Source organism: Erinaceus europaeus, chromosome 4 (genome assembly GCF_950295315.1).
Source record: "Erinaceus europaeus chromosome 4, mEriEur2.1, whole genome shotgun sequence".
In the NCBI taxonomy this organism is placed as follows: domain Eukaryota; kingdom Metazoa; phylum Chordata; class Mammalia; order Eulipotyphla; family Erinaceidae; genus Erinaceus; species Erinaceus europaeus.
Genome location: NC_080165.1, coordinates 96,130,149 through 96,148,994, shown reverse-complemented (window position 1 = coordinate 96,148,994; position 18,846 = coordinate 96,130,149).

Below are 18,846 nucleotides of genomic sequence, written 5' to 3'. Positions count from 1 at the left end.
CCAAATGTGTAGCAGTGAATTCAAAAAAGCACCCTGTTTGGTGGTGTGGGGTATCCTGCTAGGAGCTGGTCCCCAGGGATTGCTTATGGGGGGGGAAGGAGGTATGCTTTAAAATTAAAAGGAAGAAAAAAGAATTTTTTCCCCTACTCTAATTCTTAACCCGAATTAAGTTATAGTCACCTCCTTGGTGTCACCACTATGGCCCCTTATTGGCTGGCCTGCTAAAGGCAGAAAATCCTACTGTTTCCAGGAGATGTGTTCAGAGCTCAGTGGCTAGCATCTTCTCAGTCCGCCATCTTCCCGGAAACCCTTTACCCATTCTTTCTAAGATCCTATTTCTCCGAGTACTAGAACCTCTAAGACTATGCCAATAATTCTTGATGTTCTTTCTCTCTGATACTTTATAGTCATACTGCCTCTGCCAACCTCAACTAAATCAACACTACCAGTGTTGCCATGTCACATTATGCTGCTACTGAGTTGTTACTATGGATTGTCACCAGAGACACCAGGCCTGAGAGGTCAGCCTCCTAACTCCACTTATCTGGTGAGATCTTTCCTAACACATGGGACTACCTAGTTCCATTTCAGATGGCACATATCTAATAAAGTTACAGGTGCTAGATACAGGCTAGTGTTTAAGGTACTGGGTACAGGTGTAAATGTATCCATAAGCAAGGAGTGATTATATAACTCAAAATAAAAGTTCTTAATAGCCCTCCATAATTAGACTTAGACCTAATATGCCTAGTATCCTAGTAAAAGTGCCTAAAGAAGGCATTATAAAGTCTCTAATCAACCAGACTTAGAACAAATTATCTTGGCAATATAGCAGAAAGGCCCAAAGAAAGCAGACCCCATAAACCTAAAACTGGTTGGATACAACAAATGACACTGAATGTTTTAACAACTTGGAGAAAAATCTAAGGTTGTCAGATAAAGAAAGGACTACAGAAGCTGGATAAAGGCAAAAGACTGGCTCACTTAATCATGGCCCTTTTGGTCAATATAAGACCTCCCCTTTATCTGGGATCCTAGTTAGGGAGTCCTTGTATTCCACACAGATATGATAAGCCTAGATCTATAGTAGACCCCCTCTCTCCACCATCACTAGTCACTTCAATTAGGAATGTCAACACAGTCCCTCTGTTGGGTCATTCCAGGAACTTGTAAGACCTAGAAAGTAGCAAAGGTAGGGGCTTCCCCACTCTCTGAAGGCAGGCTGAATCATCCTACCCTGCCACCTGAGGAAGACTGATCCTGAAATGAGCTCAGCCTAGAATGTTTCCAGCTGTGACCATGAACTGCAAGGTTAGACCCACTGGAACTCATAGGTTACACAAGCTCTTGTGCTACGTATAAATATGTATGGGTCCTGCATCAGGTGGATGGGGTAAACAGTAATTTTACTCATAGATTTTCTTCAAGTTGGGGGCCAGGTGGTGGAGCACCTAGTTAACTGCAAATGTGACAATTTTCTTCAAGTTTGGGAACTACTCTCTCCCCTAATGTGGGAGTCCAGTTTCTGCAAGTGTTCAAAGGAAAGGAAGGAAAAGAAAACACTTAGAGGCAAGGAAACTTGGAACCATTTAGGGCATGACCTAGAATGGAACTCTGAACACATTTATTGGAACATATCTATATAGCAAATTTTGGCAAACTCCCCCATGAATTTGCATCCTCCACCCAATTATGTAATTATTTGTTTGAAACATTTTCTCCCTCTCTTATCTAGTCTGAGAGAAGGTCAGAAGCAAATGGTGATGGCTTCTACAGCATGTAGCACATGAGAATTTCCTCAGAAAACTGTTTCAGCAGCATACATCACCATGGAGATAATATAACAAACAGAGGATTTGCCTCTGATAGCTGCACAGCTTGTGCCACAGAGGATTTGGCTTAGAATACTATTTTAAATGTTTTCCACCATTTCTCTCCTAATCTGTTCTTCTACACCCTAACCCAACTTTCTAGCCATATACACACTCTGACATCATCTTCTCAGACAACAGTTTTATTCAAATCCATATTAGCGATCAAGCTCAAGCAAAAACTACAAAAGCCATAGGCCCTAGAAACATACCTAAAATAGACTCCCTCACTTCTTTCCCCTTAAGATCCCTATTCTCATCTGCTTTATTTCTATTTTTTTGCTTCCTGCTCACTAATCATTATCTCCTGCTTTATATCTTACTGCCTATTACTGCAGATGTTATTATGAGTTCCCTGGGCAGATGACCTCACCAATGTATCCCAGAACCTTCACCTTGCCAGAACCTTCACAGAGCCCTACCCCACCAGAGAAAGATAGAAACAGGCTGGGGGTATGGATCAACCCACCAATGCCATGAAACTGCTTCGCAGAAGACAACCCCACCTTCTTCACCTCAAAAATAATTTTGGTCCATACTCCAAGTGGGGAGGAAGTGATAGGGGAAAGATGGCCAGATGGCTCTGAAATCTAATTCTGTCAGAGAGAAAAGGCATAAAGGAAGGACATTCAGATGCAGTAGTAGGTGTAATTGTGACTTGGAAAGGGAGAGAAGACAGGACCATGAAAAAAAATCAGCAAATGTACACAAATATAGACAGATGACAGACTGCTGTAGAAATAAGTCAACCTATATCTACTACTGTAGCTTCCAATGGAGGAAATGGGGACACAGAACTCTGGTGGTGGGAATTGTATCCCTGTTTCCTTATAATTTTGTAAATTGATATTAAGTCATTAATAAAATTTAAAAAAGAAACTCACAAAAAATAAAATGTTTTTATACTTCCCAAACAAAATCTTAAGTTTGGTTAATAGGAATGTTTCAGCTGGTCCCTTACTTGTGACAATAAAATCATGGTAATGTGAGATGTGAACAAGGAGAGACTGAAACATGGGTATCTAGAAACCTTGTTACTCTGCAACTTCTTTGCAAACTGAAGAAACTCTTCCAAAATTAAAAAGTCACTTAAATTTTAAGAGTTATCTTAGTAGAACAGTAGGTGCCTCATGAGAGTATGGATAATTTGAATCACTGTAATAATAATTAACAATAACTGTGTACTTCCCTGGCCCAGAAACTAGAATAAACTCATTATCTGGCATTATTTCACTTAATCATCCTAGTCTTCCCATAGGTAGACACAAATATCTTTTTATTCACTTTCTTTTTTTCTTTATTTTTATATTATAGACACATATGTCAACAGGGGTTTGAATCCACACCATTCCCACAACCAGAGTTATGAATCTTCACTCTCCCTACCGCAAAGCTGTAATTAATAACATGTTCACACCTGGATTGTAATGGTGATAAAGCAGTAGCTCTGGTCCACATAGCCCCCAAGATCTACCCCAGCATTTACCATCTGATGTACTAACAGGCCACCACAGATGTGTGTGGGTGTTCAGAGCTCACCTCTTCTAAATCTCACAGGACAGCTGCTAGGTAGCCACCCTTACCTTCAACCTACCTACAGACAGTGAAGTGGTCAGGAGATAGCCAGAAAGCCCAGACTCTTGCTAACCAGGAATGGATATGCAAAAAGATAATGTCTGAGTCACTATAGTCCCAGGTTCAATCCCATGCCTCACTATCATGCATCACTGAACAGTGCTCTGATAAAGTGAAATAAAAGAATGAAAAAAAGCAAGACAGAAAAAAATAAGTAAACGAGAGCAGGAGATACTTCACTCTCCCCAGAGTTCCCCTAAGATTGTAGACATGGGCCAACGATCAATGATCATTTCTACAACTATCTGTCCACATTATACAACCCCCCTTTTTTTTTCCTGATTCAATCCTCCCTTCTCCTTCAAGCCACTCATGACATCATAACTACCTCCATATGTCCCTCTCCTTTTCCTTACCTCTCTCTGGATGCTGATGGAGCTAAAGTTCAGAGCCCTCTTATCTTCATTCTATCACTTCTCCCCCGCTTGGAGTATGGATCAATGTTGTTCATGGGGAGCGGAAGGTGGGAGTTCTGGCTTCTGTAATTGCTTCTCTGCTGAGCATGGGCATTGACCGGCCAATCCATACCCCCAGCCTGTTTCTATATCCCTAGTGGGCCAGAGCTCTGGAGATGTAAGGGTCCAGGACACATTGGTGAGATCATCTGCCCAGAGAAGTAGGGATAGAGTCATGGTAGCATCTGTAACTTGGTGTCTGGAAGGTGACATGACCTAAGTTGAGACAAAATGGTTGATGGACATAAACCAAAAAAAAAAAAAAAAAAAAAAAAATGCAGGTGAGATCAAGGATTTTAGGGTAGAAGAAAACAAGGAAAACCATTTTAAGAATGTTCCTGGGGGCACACAACTATGGTAGTTTGCTTGAGTTTGGTAGCTAGCCTGAGGTTGGATAAGAATATTGTCTGAGAGAATGATGTCAGAATAGAGACAAAGGACTAGAAAGTTGAATTAGGGCAGGAAGTAGCCCCATTCTTGAAAAAAAAATCTGTGGCTAAAATTAACTACTTACCTCTATCCACCTGCTCCCGGGCCCATATATATGTATACATATAGCACCAGAGCCTGTGTAACCTCTAAGTCCCTGTTGGTCTGAGCTTATAGCTCATGGTCACATCTGAGGAATATTGCGGGCTGCATTCATTTCAGGACCAGTCTTTCTTGAATGGCAGGCAGGATACCCCCAGCCTCTATTCAGAGACTAGGGCTATCCCTACCATCATTGTTTTATGATGAGGATAAGGCCCTGGGAGGGGAAATTAATATTTCAATGATACACTTTGCTGGTGGAATTTCACTATATTTACATTATTTTTTATATAATGTGACAGTAGCTTAGAGATCTAGAAATCTTCCCGCCAGGAAAAAGAAAAGAAAAGAAAAGTACACTAGAGTTTGCAGTGAGTACCTCCGTAACACTTCCTCTCCACTATTCCAAGCTTGGGATCCATGATTGCTCAACAAATTGTTTGGCTTCATATGTTAACTCTCTTTTCAATCACCAGGTTCCAGATGCCACCAGGATGCTGGCTAGGCTTCCCTGGATTGAAGACCCCAACAATGTGTCCTGGAGCTCAGCTTCCCCAGAGACACACCTTACTAGGGAAAGAGAGAGGCAGACTGGGGGTATGGACCGACCAGTCAACGCCCATGTTCAGCGGGGAAGCAATTACAGAAGCCAGACCTTCTACCTTCTGCAACCCTCAACGACCCTGGGTCCATGCTCCCAGAGGGCTAGAGAATGGGAAAGCTACCATGGGAAGGGGTGGGTTATGGGGATTGGGTGGTGGGAATTGTGTGGAGTTGTACCCCTCCTACCTTATGTTTTTGTTCACTAATCCTTTATTAAATAAAAAATTTTAAAAAAAATAAAAGAAAGCCATTATAAAAGAAGAACAATTTTATAAATATATACACTGAGCTGGTTTGGCTCTCCCTTCAAACCACCAGTTAAGAAAAAAATCTAGTTGAAGCATGGCAACAAAAATGATTTAATAGATACTCAGTCTGGGGTACTGTGAACAGTAAAATAAGGTGCTAAATTCTAGGACTAGAGAGATAGCTCTCCAGATAGGGCACATGCCATGTCATGTATAGGTTCCAACCTTGACAATGCCTGGGACCTCCATGGCACTGGGGAAGCTCCATACATCATACATATATACATGATGCCCTGACTCAAGAAAGAAAGAAAGGGAGAAATAAATAAAAGAAAAAAAAATTCCCAAATTCTAGAAACAAAAATGTAGAAGCAGCTCAAGAAGTAAGAGTTTAGGGGCCTGGGCAGTAGTGCACCCAGTTAAGTGCACATCTTACCATGCACATGAACCAGGGTTACAGCCCCCACTCCCCGCATGCAGAGAAGAATATTTATGACAGGTGAAGCAGATCTGCAGATATCTATATTTCTCTCTATTTCCCCTCTCAATTTCTCTCTGTACTATAAAATAAAAAAATAGAAAGAAAAAAATGGCCACCTGGAATGGTGGATTTGTGTGTCAGCACTGAGCCCCAGTGATAACCTTGTTGACAAAAAGAAAAATGAAGAAGGAGGAGAAGGAGAAGGAGGAGAAAAAAGAAGAAGGAGGAGGAGGGAAAGAAGGAGTAGGTAGTGGAGAAGAAGAAGAAGAAGAGGAGGAGGAGGAGGAGGAGAAGGAGGAGGAAAAAGAGGAGAAAGAGGAGGAGGCGGAAGAAGAGGAAGAAGAGGAGGAAGAATGGGAAGGGGAAGAGGAAAGAGCTTAATTATTATGTCATAGTGGACTCCATCATCTGACCAGAAATCAGACTAAGGACTAGGAGTTTGGAAATAAACATCCATGCTTAGGAGAATTAAGACTTTCAACACAAAAGGGTCAACTGTATGAAAAAATATAGAGTCAGGGGAGCAGCAAGGAAGATTGTCTTCTGCCTAAGGACATGAATAAAGGCACAGAGAATCTCCTGTCCCAACACTGAATTCAGGGTCAACGAAATAGCTCACCTGGCTAGTGTGCCTATGTTGCTATGTATGTGACCTAGGTTCAAATGGAGGAGGCTCCATTGCTGTGATACCTTTCCCTACCTCTCTGTATCTCTCTGTTTCTATCTCTGTCTGGAAAAGTTGGACAGAGGGGCTGGTGGTGGCACACCTGGTTGAGTGCACATTTTAAGTGAGCAAGGAGCCAGGTTCGAGTACCCGGTCCCCATCTGCAGGGGGAAGCTTCATGAGTGGTGAAGCAATGCTGCAGGTGTCTCTCTGTCTCTCTCCCTCTCTCTAATTTTTGACATTTATTTATTTTACCTTTTGTTGCCCTTGTTTTTTTTATTGTCATTGTAGTTATTGTTACTGATATCATCATTGTTAGATAGGACAGAGAGAAATGAGAGAGGAGGGGAAAACAGAGAGGAAGAAAGAAAGATAGACACCTGCAGGCCTGCTTCACCACCTGTGAAGCAATTCCCCTGCAGGTGGGGAGCCAGGGGCTCGAATGGGAATGCTTATATTGGTCCTTGAGCTTCGCTCCATGAACGCTTAACCTGCTGTGCTACCGCCCAACTCCCCTCTCTCCCTCTCTATAACCACCTTTCTTCTCAGTTTTTGGCTATGTCTAGCCAATAAATAAAAAAAGATATAAAAAATTTAAGAAAAAGAAAAGTTAGACAGAAACAGATCAGCCCCACTGACAACAATAAAGTTTAGCCCCACTCTACTAGGGAAAGAGAAAGGCAGGCTGGGAGTATGGATCTACCAGTCAATGCCCATGTCCAGTGGGGAAGCAATTACAGAAGCCAGACCTTCCACCTTCTGCATCCCACAATGACCTTGGGTCCATACTCCCAGAGGGATAAAGAATAGAAAAGCTATCAGGGGAGGGGATGGGATATGGAGATCTAGTGGTGGGAATTGTGTGGAGTTGTACCACTCTTGTCCTATGGTTTTGTTAATGTCTCCTTTTTAAAAATAAATAAATAAATAAAATTAAAAAATATTATTATTAAATTTATACCATAGGTTTGGAGTGTACACTATTCATACAGGAGGAGAATCCAAGAACAAGAATTTACTGTGAAAAAGATAGTCTAGAAATAATAAATCTATGAGTCTCAGAGGCAACATTAAACTAGTCTAGAAAAAAGACATAATAGGGCCAGCAAAAGATAACTCACTAGGATAGTGCACCTACTCTGTCATGCTCATTACCCAGGTTCAGATCAGACCCCATCACACTGGGGGAAGCTTTGGAGCTCAGGTTTCTCTCTCCCTTTCAATCTCTCTCTCTCTCTTTCTCTCTCTCTCATCTGAAAATGTTATTCAGAACAGTCCCAGTGATGACAATAAATAAAGAAGCAAACAAACATAAGGCTATATGATCAAAATCTTATACAAAACAAAAACACAGCTATAGGTAGAACTTAAGAAGCCAGGACAAAAAGGGAAAATACAATGTGAAACTTGAGCTGGGTATGATGAATTGTACCAAAGCAAAGGACTCTGGGGAAGGAGAGGAAGAAAAGAGGTGAAGAGGGTATTGGGGTCCAAGTGCATGATGGTGGAAAAGGGCCTAAATTTGGAGTGAGAATGATAAATTGTTCCCATGCATCAACAAATGTCCTATAAACCATTAACTCTCAATGAAATGATTTTTAAGAATTCAAGTAATCTATTTTGCCATATTAGCAAATTTTAGGAAAACACAATTATAACAAGTTATATTAATTGCTGCAGATCATGCCAGTTTATGAAAGAAAAAAAATAAGTCTTGGTAAACTAGGACTAAAAAAAGTCTTTCTGCAACATGGGAGGTGGTATAATTATGCCAGAGTGATATTCTGGTTCTTTCCTCCTCATCATCATCATCCTCTTCCTCCTCTACCTCCTCCTCCTCTTCCTTTCCTTTCTTTTCTTCCTTTTTCTTCTCCCCTTGAATTAATAATTGAATAAAAAAAGTTTAAAAGTGACATTCTTGGCTTCATAAAGGTGTGCACTAAATCCAAGAGCAATCAAAAATTTAATTATGAAATATTAGATTATTTTAAATATCTGGAAATGGTACTTCCTTTCTTAGCCAATATAAAGAGGTGGAGGGGAGATGCAAAGATCTTAAAATGGATAGACATAGCATAATAATTCAAAGAAAAAAGCTTTCTAAGTAAAAGAGCTAAAATAATCATTACTATGTAATTAGAGCTAAAAGGAGCTTGGTAACATTAGTAATTACAATATAAACATGCTTCCACATTTGGTTTTCTAAGAAATGGCTCAGATAATGTTCAGAATGACTATATTACTTTATTTATATCAGCAATGCCTGTGTGATCCAGTTTCTTTGCATTCTCATCAGCATTTTATATTACCATTATTATTTTTTTAATTTTAGGCATTTTGGTGAATTTGTTGTAAAGAACACATCTTGGTGTGGTTTAATTTGCATTTCTTCAACATTTGGTAATGCTAAATATCTTCGACCTTTTCTTGTGTCCATATGTTCTTTGTAAACTCTGGTGAAATGACAGTTAGCCTTTTTCTTTTGCCCATTTTCTGATTAAGTTGTTTGCTTGACTGTCCAAGTTAGAGAGTTCTACATATATTCTAGACATCAGCTTTTTGTCGGCTATGTGATTTGCAATTATTTTCTCCTACTCTGCAGCTTGTCTTTTCATCCTCCAAACAGATCTCTTGTAGAGCAGAAGTTTTCCATTTTCATCTGATCCAGTATATTAGTTTTTCCTTTTATGGATCATAGTTTGAGTGTCAAGTATGAAAAGACCTTAGCAAGTCAAGACTCTGAAGATTTTTTTTTCTTGCTTTCTTCTCCAAATCTTACAGTTTGACACTGATTTATTTTATAGGCCAGTCTGCAATCCAGCAAGGCTTTGCATGTGACACAAGGACTTAGGTCCAGCTTCCTTTTATTTGTCTCTAGCTATCTAATTGTTTCAACACTGCTAATGTTTAAGAGGCCATAAATCTAGGACAATGTTGCAAAGGGAGAATGTAGAAAGAGAATGTGCACTTCCCAATCTCAAAATGTATTTTACAGCTACTGTAATCAAGGCTGTGTGGTCATGGCAGAGGGGTAAAACACATAGATCAATTGAATATATTAGAGAACCCAAAAATAACCTCCACAAATATAGCCAACTGATTTTTCAGAGGTGCAAAAGGCAAATTCAATGACAACAAAATTAAATGGGACTCATCCTAAACCTCACACCTTATAAAAAAGCAATCTCCATATGGATCATAGATTAAATCTGATGAAACTAGAAAACTCTGAGAAGAGCTTGGTTAAAAGTGGTAGTAGAAACATGGTTCATGAAAGGGAAAATTGATCACTTCAGTCTCATCAAACTGAAAAACTTTTCCCACTGAGACAGATCTGCTAAGAGGGTGGAGGACAGAGAAGCAAACTACAGATGAAAGAAAATAATTGCAAACCACACATGTGTTAAGAGACCAATGTCTAAAGTCAAACAACAACAACAACAACAACAAAAATTAAAAACTATATATGTGTGTGTGTACATATCTTAAATCCAATTAGAAAGTGAACAAAAGATATAAATGGACATTTAACTTAAAATCTGTTTTAATGTCTTATGGCAAACCACCACATGAAAAGTTGTCCACTAGCATGAGCCATTAGGGAAATGCAAATTAAAAATTTGAGGAGGCATTAGTTACACCTGTGAAAACAACCAAAGTTAAAAATAGTGGTAGCACCAAAAGCTGTGAGGATATGGACAAACTGAATCTCCCACACATTGCTGGTGGAAATGGAAAACCATTTAGCCACTTTGAAATGAACCTGGCAGTTCTTTGAAGGAAAGAAAAAGGAAGGAAGGAAGGAAGGAAGGAAGGAAGGAAGGAAGGAAGGAAGGGAAGAAGGAAGGAAGGGAGGGAGGAAGGAAGGAAGGAAGGAAGGGAGGGAGGAAGGGAGGGAGGAAGGCAGCGAGGCAGGGAGGCAGGGAGGGAGGGAGGCAGGGAGGCAGGGAGGGAGGGAAAGAAGGAAGGAAATAAAGAAGGGAGGGGATGTTGTATGCTTTACATTGGGTTCTAGTTCTCCCCCGCCAAGAGAATTGCATCAGTCCTGTTAATTTCGAGGGCCCGCTTGGCCCCACCCCTAGGAAACCCGCCAGAGTTCCAGAGTGACAGAGTAAGAGAGGGTTCCTGAGTTGGAGAGTTTCAGGGTTACAGAGTAAGAGAGAGTTCCATAGTGGAAGAGTTTCAGAGTTAGAGAGTTTCTGAGTTGCAGAGAGAGAGTGCTTGCGCCGCCGCAAAGAGACAGCAGAGTTCTGTTTGGTGATTAGTTTGTCTTAGTTTATGAATCGTGGTTCCTGAATAAAGAAATACAGCTTCCCTGCCCAGCCGTTGTCTCCACGTCTCTGTTACCCTCCGTGAAGCAAGCCAGCCCGGCCAGAGCCGTCCGAATTTTAACAACAAATGGCGCCCAACGTGGGGCTGACCTGCGCATCTCTCAGATAAGTAAAGACAATTTGGCTACCTATGCACTATGGCTTTCTCTTCTGCTTGTGAAGAGATCTCCAAAGGCCTCTGCTCTTTCTTCACGAGACTGTTTTGCTGTTTATGGAACATTTATCTCTGGACCACTCTGTGGTTTCCACTCGCTCGGGCGAACTCAGAACAGCCAGCGGGAATAGCCAGCGGGAGGGAGGCGAGGCACAGAGCTGCTGTTTCCACCTGGTTAAACAGCCAGCCAGCCGGCTGCACCCAGACAACCCCGTGCACCGCGCCTGCAGCCCCGCAGCCCCGCAGCCCGCAGGAGGCCGACGCCAGCACACAAGAGCCCCAAGAGCCTGACGCCAGCACACAAGAGCCCCTGGAGCCCGAAACCAACACGCAAGAGCCCGAGGCCAACACGCAAGAGCCCGAGGCCAGCCCACAGGAGCCGGCTCTCCACCATGTGGCGCAGGGCACTGGACGCATGATCCCTCCACGCTGCTCAGCCACTGCAAACGGGGCAGCAGACATGTCAGGGCCATGGGGCAGGGCCGCGGTGGCCTATCATGGCCGCCACCCCTGGGCACCTAGGAACACGCCTTCTACAAAGATGGCCTGCCTGCCCTCTTTCTATGAATTCTGGAACCATCCTGGGCCTCCCGGACCCCCGGGCTCCCTGCCGAAACTGGGAACACAAGATCTCCAGCCACCGGTCCGGTCTGAAGACAGACAAGCTGGAGTACGCAGAGATTTGTGCAGAGATCGCAACCTGCAATTCCTAGAAGTGGAGCTGCTCGGGAATGGAGCTGCGTGGGAAGCCACCTCCGAATGGTGACCCCCCCAACAACTAAGACAGTACAGATTTAAATTCGTGTTTAAAATGACATGTCTTCGTAACAAAGGTTTCTCTCCTAGTGTATTAATGACCATGTTTATGTGTATGTTTAAAGTTTGGTAAACAGTAGCTTTAAGGCTAAATTCTTACTAGTCAAAGTTAAATGAAAAAGGTTTTCAACGTAATTCTCATAAAGATAAAATTAACTTGCATTTAAAGTCTGAGGTAAAAATTAGTTAACAATCAATATATTTTAACTAAGTTAGGCTAAACAAAAGGTTAAATAGACTTGATATGTAAAACTCTCCATTACCTTCTCTATTAGAAATGGTAGATCGCACAATGGCTATGCTAATTATTCTCATGCCTGAGGTTTCCTTTCCGGCCCACACCTAGGGTGTGTCTCCATCTTGAATGGGTGTAACAAAAGGTTAAAAGACGTTGTTGATATGTAAAAGTCTCAAATTCCTTCTCTATTAGAAACGTTGAATCGTGCAGTAGATATGCTAATAACAAGTTTTGTTTCATAGTAAGTTGCAGCCAGCTGCCTTTGGGACTCTAGGCCATTCCCCGCCCCCATGCAAATGCCCGTTGAAGAAAGTATGCCCCCCAGAGGCAAGAAATGTTTTTTTTAAGCTGATAAAGTTTAGTTTGTGCCAGTTTCTTTTTTAAAAAATTCCTGTATGATATAGGTTTCTGTTCACCCCACACCCTTGATACTATAGTCATTTAGTTAAAAACAAAAGGGGGAATTGTTGTATGCTTTACATTGGGTTCTAGTTCTCCCCCGCCAAGAGAATTGCATCAGTCCTGTTAATTTCGAGGGCCCGCTTGGCCCCACCCCTAGGAAACCCGTCAGAGTTCCAGAGTGACAGAGTAAGAGAGGGTTCCTGAGTTGGAGAGTTTCAGGGTTACAGAGTAAGAGAGAGTTCCATAGTGGAAGAGTTTCAGAGTTAGAGAGTTTCTGAGTTGCAGAGAGAGAGTGCTTGCGCCGCCGCAAAGAGACAGCAGAGTTCTGTTTGGTGATTAGTTTGTCTTAGTTTATGAATCGTGGTTCCTGAATAAAGAAATACAGCTTCCCTGCCCAGCCGTTGTCTCCGCGTCTCTGTTACCCGCCGTGAAGCAAGCCAGCCCGGCCAGAGCCGTCTGAATTTTAACAACAAGGGGAGGAGGGAGGAAGGGAGGAAAGAGAGGAGGAAGGGAAGTAGGAAGATATGGGCCAGCAAAATAGTTCACTTGAATATTGCAATGTAGATATGATCCTAGCCCACACCACATTGAAGGAAACTGATCTCTTTCAATTTCAATATCTCTACCTCTCTGTCTCTATCTAAAAATCAATAAGTCAGTAAAATAATTATATATACAGCTAACATAATATTACCCATATGTTTATCTCAAAATACATTAAAATGTATGTTGACAAAAGACTCATACACACATATTCACAGAGGTTTTATTCATACTAGCCCAAAACTGGAGACAATCAAAATGTCCCTCAATAGAAAACCAGTGAAATGAACTGTGATACAGGCCTACTCAGAAATAAAACAAATTGTTGACTCACATAGGAACTTAGATGGAGCTTAAGCATTAATCTTAAATCAATTTGAAAAGGTCACATGTGTGGTTTGGATTATATATTTATAGTATTTGCAGTAAGACAAAATCATAGAACAGATTGGTGACTAGGTCTGAGGGTGGTAGGAGGAAAGGTCTAGGGTAGTTGTAAGGGGCAAGTAGGAGGAATTCTTTGGTAATAATGAAATAGTGCCATGTCTGGATTATGGCACTAATTACATAAACCTACACATATGGTCAGTCTAGAACTATATCCACATATTGCACCAATGTCACTATGTTATAGTTGCACACAGTTATGTAACTATACAAAACTATGGTACAGTTACACTTGTTTTCTATGACATGTGACTTACATATTAATATTTATAAGTTTTTGAAACTGGGTGAAAAGGACAGACTATCTTTGCAGCTTCCTGTAAATCTGTCATTATTTCAAAGCAAACAATAAATTAAATGACTATCAGACTGACATCTTTTTTAGAATGTGAAATGCCTTTGATAAATGCGGTACTCTAACAGAAGGCTTACTATAATCAAATGCCTGCTCAGCAAATTAAAGGGCAAAGCTACACCTATGAGGTGAGGAGGTAAAAAGAGTTACCTGGGAGCACAACAATAGACCAGACAGAGTGCTCGGCACATGTCCCTCTGACCTTGTTTTGTTGATTTTAATGAATGGGTGCTTGCAAATGTTCCATCTTTTCTTTTTTAAATGTTTTATTTAGTTTATTTTTAATAAGTTAGAGGGAGATAGAGAGAAGAAGACACAGAGAAATACCAGAACACTGCTCAATTCTGACCTATAGTGGTACTGAGGACTGAACCTCAGACTTCAATCTCAGGCATGAAAGTCTTTTGCAGGACCATTATTCTATCTTCCCTTTGTCCTATCTTTGACCTTGAAAGCTGGGGAAACAGCACAGTGATTTTACAAAAAACATTGTATACTGGAGGCATGCAAAGGCCCCAAATTCAATCCCTAGCACCATAAATTGGGGTTTAGCAGTGTTTTGATAATAACAAACAAATAAGAAAGCAATGAAGATTAGTGGTCTCTAGACTGACATCAGTGCTTAGTAGACCAGGCTGTGCACCAGGATTCCTGCACTTACTGGGGATCTTTATGGACAGTTCTTATAGAGATCACAACGATAGTGTCACAGATGTATCACTCATCTCTGTATCCCAAGCCTTCATCACAGTCTCTGGCACTGAGTAGGGTGTCAGTAAATTAGGGGGAAGCCAAGTATCTTTAACTTTCTGGACCTCTGTTATCACTGGCTTTTTTCTTTTGTCTGTTTTATGTTTGCCACCTGTTGTCACCAAGAAACTGGCATTTTGAAAAGCCACATTTACATATGAAATCAACAAGATTAACACATTTATTAGGCTATTGTGCAAAGGAAACATATTTGTAGCACTGAAAACTGACAACAGATGGGGGTGAAGCACAGATGTCCTGGGGTGTGCAAATTGGATTCTGACCCACAAGCAGGAGGTCAGACACTTGTACTAATAAAAAGGAGGACCCTCCCTGGGGCAGTTCCATTGAAGGCTAGGGGTGATGAGTTCAGCACTTACTAAATAATCAGCCCTAGGGAGGCAGCCATTAGGCCTTGATTATTATTTTTCTTCTTTCAGTTCCTTCCTTTCTTCCTCTTACTTATTGCCACCAGACTTAGTGCTGGAGTTGGGTGCCAGCATTACAAATCCACCACTTCCAGTGGTCTTTCTTTCTTTTTCTTTCTTTCTTTTTCTTTCTTTCTTTCTTTCTTTCTTTCTTTCTTTCTTTCTTTCTTTCCCTCCCTTCTTTCTTTTCTTCCTTCCTTATTCCCTTTCTTTTCTCTTTCTTTCTTTCTTTCCTTCCTTCCTTCCTTCTTTCTTTTTTTATTTTTTTATTTATAAAAAGTAAACATTGACAAAACCATAGAATATGAGGGGTAAACTTCACACAATTCCCACCACCAGATCTCCGTATCCCATACCCTCCACTGATAGCTTTCCTATTCTTTAACCCTCTGGAAGTATGGTCCCAAGATCATTGTGGGATGCAGAAGCTGGAAGGTCTGGCTTCTGTAATTGCTTCCCCACTGAACATGGGTGTTGACAGATCGATCCATACTCCCAGCCTGTCTCTCTCTTTCCCTAGTAGGTAAGGGCTCTGGGGAAGCAGAGCTCCAAGGCACATTGGTGGGGTTGTCTGTCCAGGGAAGTCTGGTCATATCCTGTTAGCATCTAGAACCTGGTGGCTGAAAAGAGAGTTAACATACAAAGCCAAACAAAATGGAATTTTGTTCCTACTCATGACCACAGAATGTGAGCTCAGATCTATAGGGATGCAGAGGTCACACAGGCTCCTCAGCTAATTATGTGCCCCAGATCACATCAAATCAATGGGGTTTATAGTCAACAATATTTATACCCCTTTCCCATATTAGGGAGCTACTCTCTTTCCTGATCCAGCTTTCTCTTTTCCCAGCCATGACATTATCTCCCCAGACAATAATTAGGATCCACCTGCATATCAGATTTCAGGCTCAGGGAAAAGAAAAAAAAAAAAAAAACTAGTATAGCCACAGGCCCTTTGAAATATAATTAAAATATGCCTACTAGCTATCTACAAAACAGAGGACCCTCCAACTCTTCCTCTGCACTATTCTCTCTTTCTTCCTTCCTTCCTTCCTTCCTTCCTTCCTTTCTTTCTTTCTTTCTTTCTTTCTTTCTGTTTTTCCTTCTTTCTTTCATTCTTCTGTCTTTCCTGCCTTTCTTTTCTTCCCATTTTGTTTGATAGGACAGAGATAATTGAGAGGGAAAGATGAAAATATAGGGAGAGAGAAAGATAGACACCTACAGGCCTGCTTCACTACTTCTGAAGCATGCCCCCTGCAAGTGGGGAGGAGGGCTCAATTCAAAGTCCTTGCATATGATAATGGTATGCTCAACAGAGTGCACCAACAACTGCCTTGCTTTTTTTCTTTTCCCTTTCTTTCTTCTTTCCCTCTTCCTTCCTTCCTTCCTTCCTTCCTTTCTTTCTTTCTTTCTTTCTTTCTTTCTTTCTTTCTTTCTTTCTTTATTTCTTTCTTTCTTTCTTATTTCTACTAGGGTTGTTGCCGAGGCTCTACCTGCATGTATAGTCTATCTTTTTCTCTCTTTCCTCCTTTCTTTTTTTTTTTTTTTTGATAAGATAGAAGAAATTGCCAGGGGAGGAGGGGGTGAGTGTGAATAAGAAAAACTGAAAAACCTGCAGCCCTCCTCTGCTTCCCTTGCAGATATGGACTAGGAGCTTGAACCTACATCCTTAGGCATGATAGTGTTTGCACTCAACCAGGTGAGTCACCATGCATACCCTTGTTTTTCTTTATTTCCCACTTCAGAAATATAATATATCATTTATATGAAAGAGCTCCTTTCATCAGGAAGAGAAAAGACAATTGCCAGATGGCTTCACTAATATGCGGAATCTAGAGAACTGATATACATAAACTTGAAAAAGAAAAGAAAAAAAAGAAGCGAATAAACTGTCTTTGTAAGATTTTCTGAGAACTATGGTGGTTATCACTGAGATGATGGAGGCACAGAACTTTGTTATGGTAAGTGTGGTGTGGAACTATACCCTGTAACCCTACAATTTTGTAACTCACTATTTATTTTTTAATATTTATTTATTTATTGGGTAGAGACAGCTAAATATTGAGAGAGGTAGGGAGAGAAACAGAGAGATATCTGTAGCACTGCTTCACAATTTGTGAAGCTTTCCCTCTGCAGGTGGGAGTGAGGACCTTGAACCTGGGTCCTTGTGCATTACATGTGCGTTCAAACAAGTGCACCATCACCACCCAAGCGCCTAAGTTCCATTTATATGACATTCTCAAAAAAAAAAAAAAAAAAAAAAACAACTGGTGGTCCAGGAGGTGGCACAGTGGATAAGATTTTGGACTCTCAAGCATGAGATCCCGAGTTCAATCCCCCCAGCAGCATATGTACCACTCTCTCCTATCATTTATTATGAATAAATAAATAAATAAAATATTTTAGAAAAGCCTGTGTATCATGAGCAGGTCTTAGCCTTCCTTACACCCCACCTTCTCCCTGAGCAGGTGTACTTAACACGCCTCAGTCTCTCAAGATCTCGCTCTAAGAACCGGCCTCAGGACCTTTGCACTTTCTGCTACTGTCTGTGTGATTCCACCCTAACCTTTTAGGTTAGAGCATTCTGTCAGGTTCTTACCACTGTAGATTACAAAACCTTGGGGTACCAGTGGTGGTGCTTCCAGGACAGCAAGCACACATTACGATGCACAAGAACCAAGGTTCAGGGGCTGGGTGGTGATGCAACTGGTTAAGTGCCCATGTTACAGTGCACAAGGACCCAAGTTTGAGCCCCCAGTCCCCACCTGAAGGGGAAAACTTTGAGAGTAGTGAAGCAGTGCTGCAGGTGTCTTTCTGTCTCCTTCCCTATCTCCCTCTTGATTTCTGGCTGTCTTTATCCAATAAATAAAGATAATAAAAAAAATTTTAAAGAACCGGGGTTCAAGCCCCCCTCCCCCATACTTTCCAGAGAGAGAGAGAGAGAGATCCCCTCTTTACTTCTGTCTCTAGAAGGGAAGGGAAGGGAAGGGAAGGGAAGGGAAGGGAAGGGAAGGGAAGGGAAGGGAAGGGATGGGAAGGGGAGAGAGAAAAAAGAGAAGGGAAGGGGAAAAAAGAAGGGAAGGGAAGGGAAGGGAAGAAGGAAAGGCATCTTCATTGTGTAGGAACCAAACCCAGGGACAACCTTGAATAAATAAAAAAATAAAAACCTAAAAAAAAAATTAAAAAAAAAAAAGAAAAGCCTGTGTATTTGAAGAACATGTAGGTGGCTGACATGTTACAGAGATGAGTGTGTGTAACCAAAGGGTTAGCAGAGGGGAGGAACTAGAATTAGTGCATCTGTTCTGTATTCTGATTGTGGGGGTAGCTACACAGCTCTATAAATGTAGAGCCAGAGAGAGCTCCTTAGGTCAAACTCCTCCTTTTCAATGTTTGGAGTCCAGGTTCAAGCTCCAATACTATACATTCTTGGAAACTTTGTTCTTACTTATGGGGAGCAAAATAGATTATGGAACATGAAGGTAATTACCATAGGGCTGACATCAAGTGAAGAGCATACACTGATGTAGGCAAACTCACGAGGGATTGTGGGTATATAGGAAGCTATATAACCTGGTGTCTTGCAGAAATCTTTCCTGCTTGTCTTCTACTGGAACAATGTTTCCATTTCCCTGAGGGCTGAAGCTGAACGTTGGTAAATAATGCTGAAGGACTGTGGTCCATGCCATGGCTAGCCTATCTTTCCCTCTTTGCTTATTTTCGTGCCACAGCTCTTATATACCTAGATAAAACTGCCTTGTAATAAACCTGCATTTGTTAAGCCTTTGCAAAAGCTGGCAAAACTTGTTTTTAATTACAATACTATGTGGGAGGTGTTGTCAGTAGAGGAAGTTCTGGTGCCATGTATATATATCTATCTATCATCTATCTATATCT